Genomic DNA, 16,480 nt, shown 5'->3' on the forward strand with positions numbered 1-16,480 from the left:
TCTCTAAAACTTATTTAAAAAATTAGATTCCATGCTACTTAAATTTTTATGGTTCCCCTTAAAACCGAGGATTGCATATAAATGGCACATTAGAGCTTGGAACAGTAATGGGATAGCATTCCCTAACTTAGATCTTCATTCCAAATCAGTTATAATTAATGTAATATTACATTGAATCACACCTACCTATATATCTGGCTGGAAAACAATACATGAGATTCATATAACTGATGTCAGAACTATAGAAAATCAATTTAAAGAACAATATGGAATAAGTAGAGTTCATTGGCTTTTATGTGAATTTTGTTTATTTAATAAGAAGTTTGATCATTTTTCTTAAGGCATTAATCAAATATTTAATAACTTTAAAATTATAATTGATTGTAATTACAGCATTAAACAATTTCTATTTCTTATATTCCCTATAGCATACTCCCGTGATTGCCTAGATTCTTTCAACATCAATGCGATGCAAAAATTAAAGGAAAATAACTTGATATTCTGGAATCAGTTTAATGAAAATAAGAGTATTAAACTACTAAACTTTCATTTATTTAGTTTTGATAATAGTCAAGACAGTTGGTTGTTTATACACTCATTATGGCAGTTTATAGAAAACAAAATGAGAGTATCAATCAGCCTAGAGACTGAATATATGCCTAGTTTGATTCAGCTTTTTATTAGGTGTCTTGAAAAGGCACATAATCAAAAAATAAGTATCTCACCTATTTATAAGATAATAAGAGAAGACACTCTAAAGTTTGACTCCGAATTTTGGACTTGCTATGGAAAGATTAATGGAGAACAAATATCTGATGAATCCAAAAAAATGTCATTGAATTCTATGTGTGGTACTGCTTCTTCATTATATTGGAGATTGTATACATGGAAATTTATGAATAGGAGTTTCTATATTCCACATAAAATAAATCTTATACTCAAAAACAGTGAAAGTAAATGTTTGAAATGTGATGAAGTACTAGAGGCCAACTGGGTTCACATGTTCATTGAATGTAGAAATGTTGTTCAATACTGGAAAAACTTCAGCTATTTTGTAAAGGCTTTATGGTCTGATAACTGTCATATTTCTAACTCACTAATCCTATTCAATGTTCCTATACCTAATGTAATAGCTAAATCTCAGATTCAGTTAGTCTGGTCAATTCTTACAAGTGCCAGAAGAGTTATTACTTTGAACTGGAAAAGTAAACAAGATATGTTTAAAGATTTTATTAATTTAGCAAAAGTTGTTTGTAAAAAAGAACTGCAAACCATTTGTTATAGAACTCATAACACTACTCATAAAAAATAGCATGGTAAAAATTGGAAAACCTTTTGAACAAATACAAATAGCTTCTCATGGATAAATTGATTGTTTATCATGGATGAATTTAAATATTGTAAATAGTTTTATTATTGTTTTACTGTATTTATGTGTACATTTGTGTATGTTTATAATGAAAACAAAATAAAAATGTTTTTGAAAAAAATAAGGGAGAGGGTTGGGGGGATGGCTTAATGGCTAAGGTGTTTGCCTTATAAACACAAGGTGCAGGGTTTGAGTCTCATAAAACACTGAAAATATAGAATGAGGAACTACTTAAAAATATGAATTCAATGGAGTTATATGTTATCAGGAAAAGTGAAAACAAAACACACTTTTACTTGATGTGCTCCCCATCAGACTTGAGTTATAGTCTACAGAATAAGAAACCTACAAAATGTATTGCTTGTCTATAACACTTGTTGCAGTGTTCAATGTTGTTGTTTGTCTTGCGGCTTTTCCTGGTAAGGGGTCGCCACAGCGGAACTCCGGTCCTCTAATGATTGGCAGTAGATTTTTACATAACACTGAGGTGCCAGCTCAATGCCCAACCTTCAATGAAGGCACACTTTCTTTTAAAATAGATTTCTAGAGTTCACCATAGTATTCTGCAGTTAGAAAATATTCCAAGAAACATCTTCAGGCTTTCAAACTCTCTTGACACTTGGATATGAGATACACACTGAAAAATATTAATGTGAAGAATTTTTTTAAAAGGTGGTATTACTATCCTTTTTCAAACAGGAAAAATCAAGTTCTGCTTCTCAACAATTTTAAATATGCAGTGTTAACAGCACAGTTTACATTTGGGTTACTAGCAGTACTATTACCATATGTGTTTCGAGTTTTAATTAAACTTTAACAAATTTCCACCATGTTCTCTGGTAGTTCTCTTTCTTAATGGTGCCTTAATTTCTACCCGGACTAAGTTTATTGAAGGGTGACCCCCATTTTAAGATGATATTGGTGACAGGCATTCTAGATGCTAAGGTGGTATATAGCTAAACAACGCCTTTCTTGTGGCCTATTACACATATCTCTTTCAGCTCATACCTAGGGCATTGCTCAATGCTTGATCTTGAGGCAATCCTGCATTTGAAAGGTATCTATATATGTGTAATCACTAAAACCTGGTTTATATGCCCAGAAATCACTCCCTCCATACCTTGATTTAGTGCATGCCTTCAGACTCAGTGGCAGCTGTGGTGGCATATCTATACTAGACGGCATATCACCTCTAGACAAAATCAGCTATCAGTTTATCACCTCTTTACATGGCCTCTTCCATAACCTTGGAAGTCCATGCCAAGGCTGTTAAACATCATGAACAATCTCTCCATAAATAAAATCTCTATCATTCTAGAAGAAGTTAACTAGCCATCAACTGAATGGACTACCTACACCAGCAATGAAGGATATGCTTGGATGCTTTTAGACCTGCTAAAAACAAATCTATAGAGTAAATTGTTACTAGCCCAAGTTAAGGACAAAGTATTCTTCGCCTCATGCTTACAAATGTACTGTCACCATGCAAACCTACACTAGTAACCCCACTGTCTCGTTACATCAGACCATAAGCTAGTAACCTTTTCATTCAAATTCTCTAAATTCTTTGATACCAACATATCAGAATATGAAGATGTCATGTCACAGATCCTCTAAGATGTTATGCCAAAGTCTCAGAATTCACTTATAACTATGATACCATCAACACTGCCAACATAAATAAATCTATAGACTCAGAAGCCCCATCCAGAATAAAATATAATGGCAAATTTAAAATTGAACTATTCTGGTGGGCTACTGACTACAATAAAAGGAAAAAAATACAACTTAGACTAGACAGCAGATCAAAAGACTGCCAAGTTAAGACAAATATTCGAAATCTGACTAAGAATTTTAAAAAGACTATTGGATTTAATATAACAATGAACTCAGGTTGGCACCTAAGGCCAAGAACAATTACAAAAACCTCTTTAGTTATGTTAGAAAACTATGAAACAGCACTCAGTTATGTACAGAACTCGTATTAAATAACAAAACATACTCAGACCCAATAGACAATGACAATATCCTAGCAAATAAATTTAGTGCAAGTTTCATTCCTGAGACAGCTGCCCAAAGCCCTATAATTGCTATACCTCTCAAACTCTCCATCGTCACTTAAGAACATGAACTGAAAGTCCTGTCCAAGAATAACATTGCTGTCACCATGGAAACAGATAACGTATAGTGGCTGTTTGATAAACAATACAAAACATGCTCTGGTAGAGCCTCAACATAAGCTATTGAACCTGAGCCTGGCTACAGGGTCACTCCTAGAAGTGTGGTGTACGGCATGGTGATGCCACACTGGGAAGGTGGCCCTACTACTGACCCTGGAAACTAGAGTCCCAACAGCCTGATGGGTCTCATATATAAGGTTGTGGAGCTCATATAGTAAACTCAATTGACATTCACATTAAAAATCTCTACAATCTAAACCCTCAGCAATCTTGTTTTGTAAAAGGTAGCCCCTGTTTAATGAACCTGATTAACTTTATTGAGAGGGTATTACAAGCTGTTGACAGTGGCCACACTGTACAAACAGCTTACCTTAATCTGCCAAGTTATTTAACATCATCTCCAAGCCAGCATGATTAATAAAGTAAAATATATTCTATGTGAATGGCAGAGGCAGTGCCAGAAAGATGAAGGTGACCAGTAGTTTCCTATAGGGCTAAGTACTGGGACCACTTCTGTCCTTATTTACACGTCTGACCTGCAAGCTTAGACAAAAATCCTATAGCTAATCAAGTTTGCGGATGACTGCAAATTGGAAGTCATTGTCAAACTCCCTCTCTGATACAGAAGCCCTGCAGCAGGAACATGCACTTATAAATGCTTGGTGTATAGAAAAGTGGTTTAAATTAAATGTTAAAAAATGTAACATTGTCACATTTGGTAGACAAACTATACTTCCAGCTTACAGCACTGGCAATACCTCATTTCCAAATGAAAATATAGTTTAGAGACCTGGGAACCTAGGTTGATGATTCCCTCTCCTGTAGCCACCATGTAGCAACAGTTATCAGGAAATCCTTCCACTTGATGCAGCTGAGTGCCAAGGAAATATCATCCATATCTAAAGAGGTTATTTTATCCAGCACAGATCACATCAATAATAGACTACAAAGGCCCCTTTGGGTTGTACCTCACCAGACATATCAAATAGTTGGAAAGATACCAGAGGTTCATAAGAAAGAGGATCATAAGCATAAAATCCCTAAGCTGTCAGAAAACACAAGAAGCACTGATCCTCCTTTCTGTGTCCTTTAGGCTCCTTAGAAGAGACCTGTGCCTTGCCTTCAGAGCACTCAGGGACCCAGAACTCCAGAATCTCTTGTACCTTCACAAACAACCAGTCCCCTAAATACCAGAACCACGTATTGAAACCTGTTTCAGTAGATTGTAAAACAAGACAGATTCATTACACAGCATCTTTCACATCACTGAAACAGACTCATCCTGCAGATAAAGTAGTGTCATGCAGAGCCAGATCCAGCACTAGGCAGCTGCCTAAGGCCCACTAGCCAGAGGGCCTGTCACAAACTTACATTTCTTCTTTAAGAACTCACTCTGTGTTTGTAGCTGAGCTCCCCCTACTGGTTCACTGGATACTCCAACCCATCCCCCACTCATCTGACTCACTCTATAATTGCATTAACCTTTATACCTTCAGTGATACCATGTCGCACAACCCACCCCTCTCACTTTTCACTACTCCCATAGTAATAGATCACACTACCCACCCACCTCTCCATACTCTCTATTACTACTTCCTATCATTTTGTACCCACCTGATTTAATAACGCAATACCCCCCGCCATACCCCAACCCACTCCATACCCCCCAAAACATATTACCATATCACCTGCCATTTATAACCCGTCCTCCATCGACCTCACCACACCTACTTACTATATCACACAATAAAAAAAAAAAAAAAAAAAAAACAAGTCTCAGATTCAACTCCCTAATAGAACAATACGACATAACTATTACCACTGTTCCAACCCAGCTACTACTAGCAGGGGATATCCACCCAACCTCTGTCCAACATCAGCCAGAAATAACTGTCGGCCTCCATTCAACCATTAACCTGCAGATTTACTTATACTCAACTTGAACATCCACACTATCATGAACAAAATAGAAGAACTCCGTGCCACAATCTCTATTTAACCCCAACATTATTTTCCTTACTGAGACCTGGCTCAAGCCACATGTTAAGTATGACTCCATAACCTCACCTGGATATAAGAGTCATAGAAATGACAGAATAGGCAAAAGAGGTGGTGATGTTGCCCTTCTTTATAAAAGTAACCTAAAAAAAATCCATCTCTTACAGAAGGAATCCACAGATTTCAAAAATGGAGAAACTCTATTCGCAAAACTCTTCATTAATCAGCACAAGCATCTAAATATACTTTGCATTTACCTACCCCCCCAGGCAACAACCTGTACACCCTAGAGTCAATACTCCACTGGGCTTGTCAATCCCACCCCCAAGAAACTATCTTGCTAAGTGACGTCAGTATCAACTGGAACTCCATCCACTTTCCCTCACCAACTAACCATCTTAATTATATAACTTCACCCAACTCATACACCCACCTGTATTGATAAAACCTAAAAAAAGGAATCCATATTAGACTGGATCCTCACAAACAACCCCAAAACTGCTCATCATTGTGGTACACTGGCCAATTGTCTAAGCGAACACAATTCCAGTTTCTTTTTTAGACACAAACTCAAAACGAATAATTCTCCCTCTCAATTTCACACATGCACCAAAAAAAAAAAAATTCACTAACCAATTCTTCGACGGCTTATATTCCTACAATTGGAATCCCATCAAAACCTTTCCACTAGACCAGGCAGTTGAATACTTTATCTCCACATTTCTAAACATCCTAAACCACCTAGCCCCACTTTGAACAATTTGGATTCATAGTAACCTAGCCCATTGGCTACAAAAATCCACAAGATCCTTACTCAAGGAAAGGGATAAAGCCTGGAATACCTGGAGCCAACTCAAAACCCCCACAACTAGGCAGACCTTCCTTGAACTTCGCAATAGTGCAAAAAAAATTCAAAATGACAAACAAATCACTTTGTTTCTCTACAAAGGAAACAGTTCCAACCCACAAAAATTTTGTGCAGCAGTGAATAATATCCTCCAACCTGGCAGAACCTCTATGCCCCCCATTATAGAAGGATCAAACTCAGACATAGCTTCCAATTTCAACAACTATTTTATCTCCTGTATACTTAATAAACTTATTAACAAAACAAATCCCACTGACCTTCCAAAATCCCCTAAGGACCAAACAATAAATACCCCTTTCTCATTCAAGCCAGTCCCAACATCAACCATCTAAAAGCTCTTATCCAAACTCAACCCCTCCACCCTCACTGCCAACAACTTCCCAGCTTACTACCTTCAAACTGCATTTAAGGCCATAGCTTACCCCATTTCTTTACTGATAAATAGATTCATTACTGAGCACACCACTCCATCCTTGTGGAAAACCTCACATGTCTTTCCCCTCCACAAAGGCAGCTCCTCTACCAACCTCCCTAACTACAGACCCATTGCAATCCTGTCACCCCTATCAAAGATTTTAGAAAGATGTGTCCATTACCAACTCTTTACCCACATTCTCACCAGTAACCTACTATCCAAAACTCAACATGGTTTTTGACCATCACATAGCACCACCACTGCCCTAATCAATTTCACCAACACCATAAATACACATAGATTCCAAGGAAGACTAGTCTCTGCCATCTTTCTAGACTTATCCAAAGCATTCAATGCAGTTTCCCACAATAAACTCTTAACGTTGCCTCTCTGAGCTCAACATGGACAACCCTACCCTGCTGTGGTTCAAAAGTTACCTAAACAACCACATTCACTCAGTCAAATGGCATGACTCCCTATCTCCTCTTCTTCCAGTATCGCTAGGCATTCCCCAGAGTTCTATTCTCAGCCCCCTTCTCTTTAATATTTTTACAAACCAACTTCACTTATCTACCACAAAAGCCCAAAATAATACAATATGTTGATAACACAACTCTAATCTGCTCTGCATCTAATTTCCAGCAGCTCCAACAAAATGCCCAGGAATCCTTCACAGAGATAAAAAACTGGTTAAATAAATCACAACTGATACTGAACCCAAACAAAACACAACTCATACTATTCCACCCAACAAAGATGGGTTCCTATTAGATGACTGAAGACACATTCTTTCAAATGCTTCTTGGTCGAACTTGAAAAGACAAAAAGGCAAAATGACGAAGCAGCATATAAGTGAATTCTTTCCCTGGGAATGAAATCATTTGGTTGCATCTGTTACTTTGCTGTTTTTGTCACTGTAGTGTGATCTCGGTGTTGGTATATTTAAGTAGGGGGTGTGGGGGCAGAGCCCCCCATGTCAGGGGAGTGGGGGGGTGAAGCCCCCCACTTTATGTTATGTTTTAAGTGGGTTTTTTTTTGGAACAGCAATTTTTTTCCCTTGAAAAAAAATTGCTGTTCTAAGCATTCGAGTTTGTAAGCTTTCGCTTACATGGGGTCGATAAATCATTGTTTGCTTTTCTAAGCGTTTGATGATTTAATATAGACCCACAAAGACTAATGACCAAACCACCTTCATTATATTCTCTTCCAATAGGACCCCCATCTCTCCAGTCCCAGAGGCCAAATTACTATGGATTACAATAGACCAACAACTAAGATTCAACAAATATATATCCCAAACCAAATACTATACTATCCAGAAAAAACCCTGCCCTATCTGGACTACTAAATTTCTATAATTCAAACAGACAATTACACTCCACCAATAATGCCCTGATAAAAAAAATTCCCATGTAAAAATAGCTCTGGGGAAACCCTTTTCCTTAACGAAGTTGCTAACACCTGGAATAAGCATCTTCCTGACATTAGACTACAAAACAAAACACCCACTTTCAAAAGACTCCTTAAGTCTCACCTTCTCACCAACCAGTTATGCAACTGCAATGGCCCACCCTAAACCCTCACTACACAGCAGCAGTACTGTTTCCTTATGCCTCCTATTCTAAGTGATGTGCTCAACATTGCTCACTCCCTTTAACTTCTTGTGAATGCTACTAATGTGCACATTAAATGCACTTTGTAAATATTGGACATATGTTCTTCTTTTTCTTTTTGTTGCCTTACACTAAGCTCAATTTAAACTACTTGGCATGTATCTCCTGTGTTCTGATATAGTGCCAGTGGCGGACTTAGCCCTGGGCACAGGGGTGTGTGCCCCCCCCTCCTTTTAAAGCTGTTGTACATCTGTGGCATAAAAAAATAAAAAAAATGCACTGCTGTTTTGTTGAAACTGGAAAATGTATAGTTAAAATAATACATTTTTCCCTTTCAACCAGTGGCAGTGGAGCTACCGGGAGTGCTAATGCTCCCCCATTATGCTCATTCACCTCTCAACTGTACCACTTTTGAAGGTCCATTCTTTTCTTCAGTCTTCCTGTATGTGCTTTGCAAGTGTGCCTTATGAAATACTATTGAACTGTGGATTAGTTCCTTGACAGCTGATTCTTACAGATCGATCATGTTCCAGAAGCCACAGTTATCCTGCTCAGGCGTTACGGGAAGTGAAAGGAAGAGGGCTAAAACATCATAGGGTGACTGCCCTCAGGTGTTGGTCAGGAGGCTTCTAAAAAAAAAAAAAAATTAACTCCGCGATGGTTGCTTAAGGAGGACCATGCACGCACTCCAATGAAGAAGTAAATACATTCCTCACTCGCGCGTGGAATTTAAACTAACTGGTAATGTCCGTTGAAAGAAGATAATTGGCTGTTCTCATCCGTTGAGAGTGAGTGAGTGAATGTGAGCAGTGAGAAGGTGTGTGTGTCTGTGTGTGTGTGTGTGTGTGTGTGTGTGTGTGTGTGTGTGTGTGTGTGTGTGTGTGTGTGTGTGCGTGTGCATGTGTGTGTGTTTGTGAGAGGGAGAGCAGAGAAAATGTAGGTGTGTGTGTGTGTGTGTGTGTGTGTGTGTGTGTGTGTGTGTGTGTGTGTGTGTGTGTGTGTGTGTTTATTACATACCTCTCAACTGTCCAGATTTAGGCTCATAGTTTTGATCTCTTTCTCATAAGAAAACATTGCTTCAGAGAAATGGTGGTGACCAAGTATATTGGCTTCCCAGACTAATTCATGAAGAGAATCAGGGAAGATATCCAACATTACTTCAGGCCTATATAATAAGCGGTAGAACAGAAGGAAAAGTGGACAATGTATGGTTCTAGTTTCTTCAGGCATGCTATTTAGATTAAAAATGTTTCAGTCAGCATTTATGTATGTGTCTAAGTCTAAAACCAATGGGGCAAAATGTGGTGGAATTGCTCCAAATCAGGGATAAAAAATAGCAGATGAATTTTAGCAGTGCTTCAGATGAAAGAAGCAAGGAAAGGAGTGCAAGTGGTATTATGGTACAGAAGTTTAAAATGGGGGGGGGGGCAATTCTACTAGGCAGTTTTCTTTTTGTACACATTCCAGAGTAACATTTCAAAGCTACCTAGAAGTGATTTTTCTCTTAAAATGGGGAAGCATATTTTGGATACACATATTTGCCAAACAGAGGGGAGTCTATCTCCTACCCCTGACAACAATTTTAAGGACATATAATTGTAGCTGCTGAGATGACATGGGATAGCATATGGCTGAATATCACTGCTACTAAACCCCCTACATGCTTTATGATGAAAAAGCTTTATTTATTTCATCTTATTCTGTTTGTTAATGGGGCAAGATCCACTAAGCTTATTTGCTTGTTATTAGATGTTGTCTTGAACCTTTGGTTTAGCTATATGGACACACCAGCGTCACAAAGTGTGGAAGTTCCCCAGACACTCTCTCACCTTAAATCCAACTTTTCTCTTTCCTCCCTAGATGTCACCACTGTCTCCCCTGCCTCACACACCAAACTCCTTGGGGTAATAATTGATGACCAACTAAAATTTGACTTGCACATACAACAGGCCATCAAAAAAAATACCAAAAACTTGGACTACTTTATAGGAACAAAAAATTCCTCACTACTGCCATTAAATGCACTCTTGGGCAGGCATTTCTCTTACTCACTCTTCTATACACTTCCCCATCCTTACCAATCTCCAAACTGGAACAAACGTACAACAAAATTGCTAGATTTATTCTAAACCAACCCCTATCTTCACATCACTGCCTCTCATTAAACAAACTTTAGTGGCTGGAATTTCCACACCTTCTCCAACAATCGCAACTCCACACTACCTTTCCATACTCAAAAACCCCTCTGCCTACCCTGCTCTCACCTCTCATGTTACTTCCTACTCTCCCGCCCCGACCTCTCCAGAGTGCGGATGAGCATCTTCTCTCAGTTTATAAACCCAAAAGGAATATTGGCAAACTACTTTACAAACACTCTGTCTCACTAATGTGGAACAGACTTCCTCTCCATATTAGATCCAACATTTCCTTTCCCTGTTTTAGAAAGGAGCTTAAATCCTACCTACTAAACTTGAAATTATGCTGTTGCATTGACCACATGGTGTCTTAGTCTCTCTCACTGTATAACCTGTTGCATCTCCTAATTTCCTTTCTTTGTTAGTACCTTCTACTTAAACTAATCTCTTAAACCCTCAGCTGTACTGCTATAGCCCTACTATAGCCCCCTCCCATTCTCCACGCTATTTCCCCCACACTTCCTATCAATGACTATACATTATCCTTCTTTTGAACAATAATTATCTTGTTGTTTTTACTCTCATGTATAGTAAATTTTACTCCACTACTATCAGTGCAACCCTTAATGTTCATCATTTTTTTTCTTTTGTTTTTCTGTTTATAATTAATTTTGTATTTGCAGTGCTGTTTTTAATAGTTTTTGTCCTGTATGTTTATCTTTGCTTATGTTTGTTGGGGCTCTTTCCCCTTGGGTCTCCTCCACTGAAAATGGGTTGCTTGCTATCAATGCAATGCAAATAGTTAATAACCTTTTCTTTTTTACAATTATTTTGTATTGTGATTGTTATTTAATATTTGTATATTGTCACTTTATTTTTATTTATGTTTGCTGGGGCTTTTCCCCTCGGGTCTCAGCTGAAAACAGGTTTGTTTGCAAACTCAGTTGGACTAACCCAGTTAACAAATGTGAAATAAATAAATACATTTGAAATGAGGGAGTATTCATCATAGGCTGTGTCTTGGGCAGTGCAGTGTTTGTGGGGTTTTCTTAATTCAGATGCTGCTGCAATTAGTCATTCCATCAGTGTTTGATGCCCTGTGAACTGGTGAAGAGTATTTTTAATGATCTGAATAAGTGTTGTATAAATTGCTTACTGGCCATTTTATTTTTTTATCAGCTGAGTATTCTGTATATTTCTGTGTCTGATTTTTTGTTATTTTTTTTTTTTTCTTTTTGTTCTAGCTTCAATTTCAATCATAGTATGCAGGTGTGTTACTTTTGGTTGGTATTCTACCTGTATTCATCAGGCAGATTCTGAACTCTTTCCTTGTGACTAATGCTCTAACGAAGTAAATAGTTGTAAATAGATGTAAATAAATACTGAATATTTAAATAAAAAAGTGCTTAATTTCAGAACTACGCAAAATAATAAGTGGCATGCAGCTGTAATATTTGACCTATAGCTTTGGTCTTGTCTTGTCATGCTTTTGCATGTGCTTTGTAATTCTTTATGATATGCAGCCATGACTTAATGAAGTTGCAAACAGAATAAATAAATAATATAATTAACACACTACAAAGTATGTACAGTGTTTAGCAAAGAGATAGGTGATACAGTTCTCTGTACTCTGCTGCTCCAGAAAAAAAAAAAGAAAAGAAAGAAAAAGCAGTATTGTAAACTTATGTCTTTTAACAGGGTCTGAACTCCTAAATTTGATCATGAGTTTTCTATTAACTGCCACTTGACAACTACTACTTTAATGGTAACTTGATTATTACATATATATTTTCAGAGTCATAAGTATAAGACAGGCATGGACTATGGTAACACCCAATCACATTGGAGTCAAAAGCCTAAGCTGATGATAGTTTAAGTGGCTGTAAAGGATCCCAAGGCACTTATCAGAAGGAATAGAGGAAGTTCCCCAGTTTCCTTGCTAATTTTTCCCTAGTCAGTATTAATGCCAGCTTGGGTCTCCCCTGAAAAGAGGCCATTGGCCTAGTGGAACTAACCTGCTAAACAAAGTGTAAACAACTGAATACAATATAAAAATAAGTTTGCATGACTTGTTATAACCATTTTTTCTCAGGAAATCAGTTGACAGAACTATATCGTACTAGGCCCTAACAGAATAGAATGTAGTCGTATTAAAAACATATTTTGATATAGTAATACTAAGCCATTTGTACAGTAACCATGAAAACCATTGTTTCCTGACAATACCAAAAGAACATGAATGGCTATTGAATATTGGCAAAATATAGACATTAACTGTAACAGTTTGCCTCATTTAATTGAAATAGTGGTAGTATTGAATGTTTAAAAAATAAAATATCATATTCTTCCCTGACCAGACCCCTCCAAGCTCTCCTTTCTACAGCTATTTCATAGCATATTTATCCAAGGCTTCCCAATTCTCAAGATGTTTTCCTAGCATTTTTATACAGGTCCTCTCCTCTTCTGACATCATTTCCAGTGACAGTATAACTACTGAGTAGGACGTTTTCCAGCCCTTCACTTCTTAATATTGTAAAACAAACAAAAGTAAATTACATGACATAATTTCCCATGGGTAAGGGCTGCTTTACTAAATGCCAGAAGCTACAACTGCACTGGTGATTTAAAAGTTAATCTCTACTTTTGTTGAAACACATTCTATGACTGCAAACTGGGTGCAATCAGTGAGTCCCCTAATGCTGTAAACATATTACAGAAGGGGCTGACACAGACATGATTAGTGCCAAAGTCACAGACTAAAACTAAATGCAAAAAAGTGTCTCATTATCCACTTTGGTAAAGTAGCCCCTGTTAATTATGATATACATTGCACCCTGTGATGTCCATGCACTGGCCCAGCAATCAAGGAGCCTCAATCCTAACCACTAGCACCAGTGAGGGGCTTGCATAATAGGGAAAGGATAATAAATACACACATAATAAAGTACAATTTCCCTTAAGACTACACAGAGATCACAGTCAGTCTGGGGTTGGTTTCTCCCTTTCTCTCCAGGTCCCCAATAAGACTCTCCACTGGCACAGCTATAGGGTCCAGATCTTAGCCTAGTGGGCAAGCTAAAAACTCCAGCACCCTCTCTGTCCAACCAGTGCTTTGTGTCCCTGCCCAAGTAGCTGACACACGTACACTTTGAGATAAGAGTTATATCGAACCACACAGACACTCCTGGGGAAGGTTGGCACAGATTCTCCAGCTGTACCCCTTTACCCAGACTATATGGTAGTACCACTCGCCACCACCCACTAATATTTATAAGCTACCAAATGGCCCTTATGAAAGGTTGTCCAATTATACTGTGCAATATTATTATCCAAATGGTAAGTGCAACTGAACAGTAAAAGCTTATTTGGAGTGACCTTTTACAGTATAATTATATATATGCAATGTACTCTAGACATTAAATTATCTCTACACAATACAGCCACAGTTGAATGGTTTAAAAATATTTAATAATAAATAATAAAAACACAAAACAATACTTCTTTCTAAACAGTGCTAGTCAAGCATTCAGAAATCACAGAGAAATACTTAAAATAATACAGTAGAAAAAGTTCTGACATCAGTACTAAAAAAACTAATCTAATCTCCCTAGTTCCTAGCTATATCTAAGAGAAAAACACAGTTCTAAAATAAACTTACATATAGAACATAGTCAGAGTGCTGGTAAGTTGGACGTTCTCAAGACAAATGCTCAATGCCCTCATTCTTTCTGTCCTTAAATTGACAACACAGTACTAGTGATTCATTTCAGATTACATCATTTCTTTCTAGTTCCCAGGCTAATAGAAACTCAGATGTTAATAGAGCTTTTGATCTTGCAACTGGTCAAGACGCCAGAGCAATAAAATAAATTATACATGTAAATTCTAACCATTAACTCTGGCCTCAAAACAATATGCAGAATGCCTCCCTCTACACATCTCGGCTCTGAGTTTTAGATCAAAGAATTTCACAATGCTTGACTTATCAGCTTTCTTACAGCAGAGTGCACTATTGTTACATTTTTGTTTTCAGTTCAACATCCAATACAGTCTTTTCACATTTAAGAGAACAGGCTTGTGGCTTACATTAATATTTACAAATGACAGAATTATCTACAAATTCTATCTAGCTAGGCTGGCAGCCTTCATCTATCTTCACCCCCCCCCCCAGAGTACTCAAGCTAGTTTTTAAAGTGACCCTTGGGAAACATTGCTTGAGAGGGTTAGGTCTATCTGAATGTACCTTACCCCATTCCCTGTCTTGAGAGCCTATCTGCATTGGCATTGCTAATCCAGCTGCAGTGCTGCAGTGACATATCATATGCTTGCAACCCTAGGCTCCATCTTAGCAACTTCGCATTTTGCATGGCTGGCTCTGTGTAACCATGTTAGGGGACTGTGGTCTGTAACTATAGGGAATTTTCTTCCATACAGATAAGGCTGACATTTCTGCAGGGCCCACACTATGGCTAGACATTCATTTTCTACAGCTGTATAGCATTCCTCCCTGGATTGGGGCCTATGACTGAGATAAACCACTGGGTGCTCTTCTCCCTCTGAAGAAATCTGGCTAAGTACAGCCCCCACCCCATGGTTTGAAGCATCCACCTGCACAACAAATTCTTTGCAGTAATCTGGACTGGCTAACACAGGGGGTCCTCCTAAAACTTTTTTTAAGTTTCTGGAATGCCTGCTCACATGCTGTGGTCCACACTACCTTATCTGGCCTTTTTTTCCTTGTCAGGTCTGTGAGGGGAGCAGTTATGGTACTATAACTTGTGGATGAACTTTCTGTCATACTCTGCTGTCCCTAAAAATGCCCTCACCTGCTTTTTGGTAACAGGTGCAGGCCATGCCTGAATGCCTTCCACTTTGGCATGTTCTGGCCTGATCTTACCACTCCCCACTCTATGTCCTAAGTAGGAGACCTCTGCCATACCCACCTGCCATTTACTGAGCTTATTGGTCAACCCTGTCCACTGTAGTCTGCCCAGCACTTCCCTGACATGTTGAAGGTGCTTTTGCCAGGAATAGCTGCAGATGGCAATATCATCTAGGTAAGCAAGGGCAAACCATCCTGATCCTACTAGGATATGACCTACCAGCCTCTGGAAAGTAACTGGGACATGTTTCTTCCCAAAGATCATCTTTGTGAACTCATACAAGTGAAAAGGAGTCACAAAGGCTGACTTCTCTCTAACACTGGGAGTCAAGGGCACCTGCCAGTAATGCTTGGTAGGATCAACGGTTGTAAGATACTTCGCCCCACCCAGATGCTCTAGGGCCTCATCTGTCCTAAGCATGGGGTAAGCATCTGACTCTATGTGACTATTACATGTCTTGTAGTCCACACAGAACCTAGTGTTGCCATCCTTCTTTGGCACTAGCACCACTGGGGAGGCTCAGGGACTGTTGGACTCTTGAATTATCCTTAGTTCCAACATTTTCTGTATCTCCTCGCTCAGAGTCTGTTTGACTCTCTCAGGCACCCTATAAAGGGCTTGCCTAATAGGCCTTTGGTGTCCTGTATCCACCTGGAGCTGCACCAGGTGGGTGCACCCTGGTTTCCCAGTGAATATGTCCCCAAACTCCTGTAACACTGCTGGGATTTCTCGAACCTGGGTAGGAGATAGCTGCTGGGACATTGCTACCCCTTCCACTGAGGTGTCAGTCTGAGCCTCACTGAGGATATCAGTCACCAGATCTCCCTCAGACTCCTCCTGCAATCCACTGCAAATGCCCAGCACAAGGGCCTCCCTATCATGGCTAGGTTTCATCTTGTTAACATGGTGCAGTTTGTCCCCCTCCCTTCTGCCTAGCAGTTCCATCATGTAGCTAACATCACTTACCTTTCTTACCACCTTGTAGGGTCCCTCCCAAGCTGCTTGCAACCTGTTGTGTC

Source organism: Protopterus annectens, chromosome 7.part0, assembly GCF_019279795.1.
Source record: "Protopterus annectens isolate FY-2018-M chromosome 7.part0, PAN1.0, whole genome shotgun sequence".
Classification (NCBI taxonomy): Eukaryota; Metazoa; Chordata; order Ceratodontiformes; family Protopteridae; genus Protopterus; species Protopterus annectens.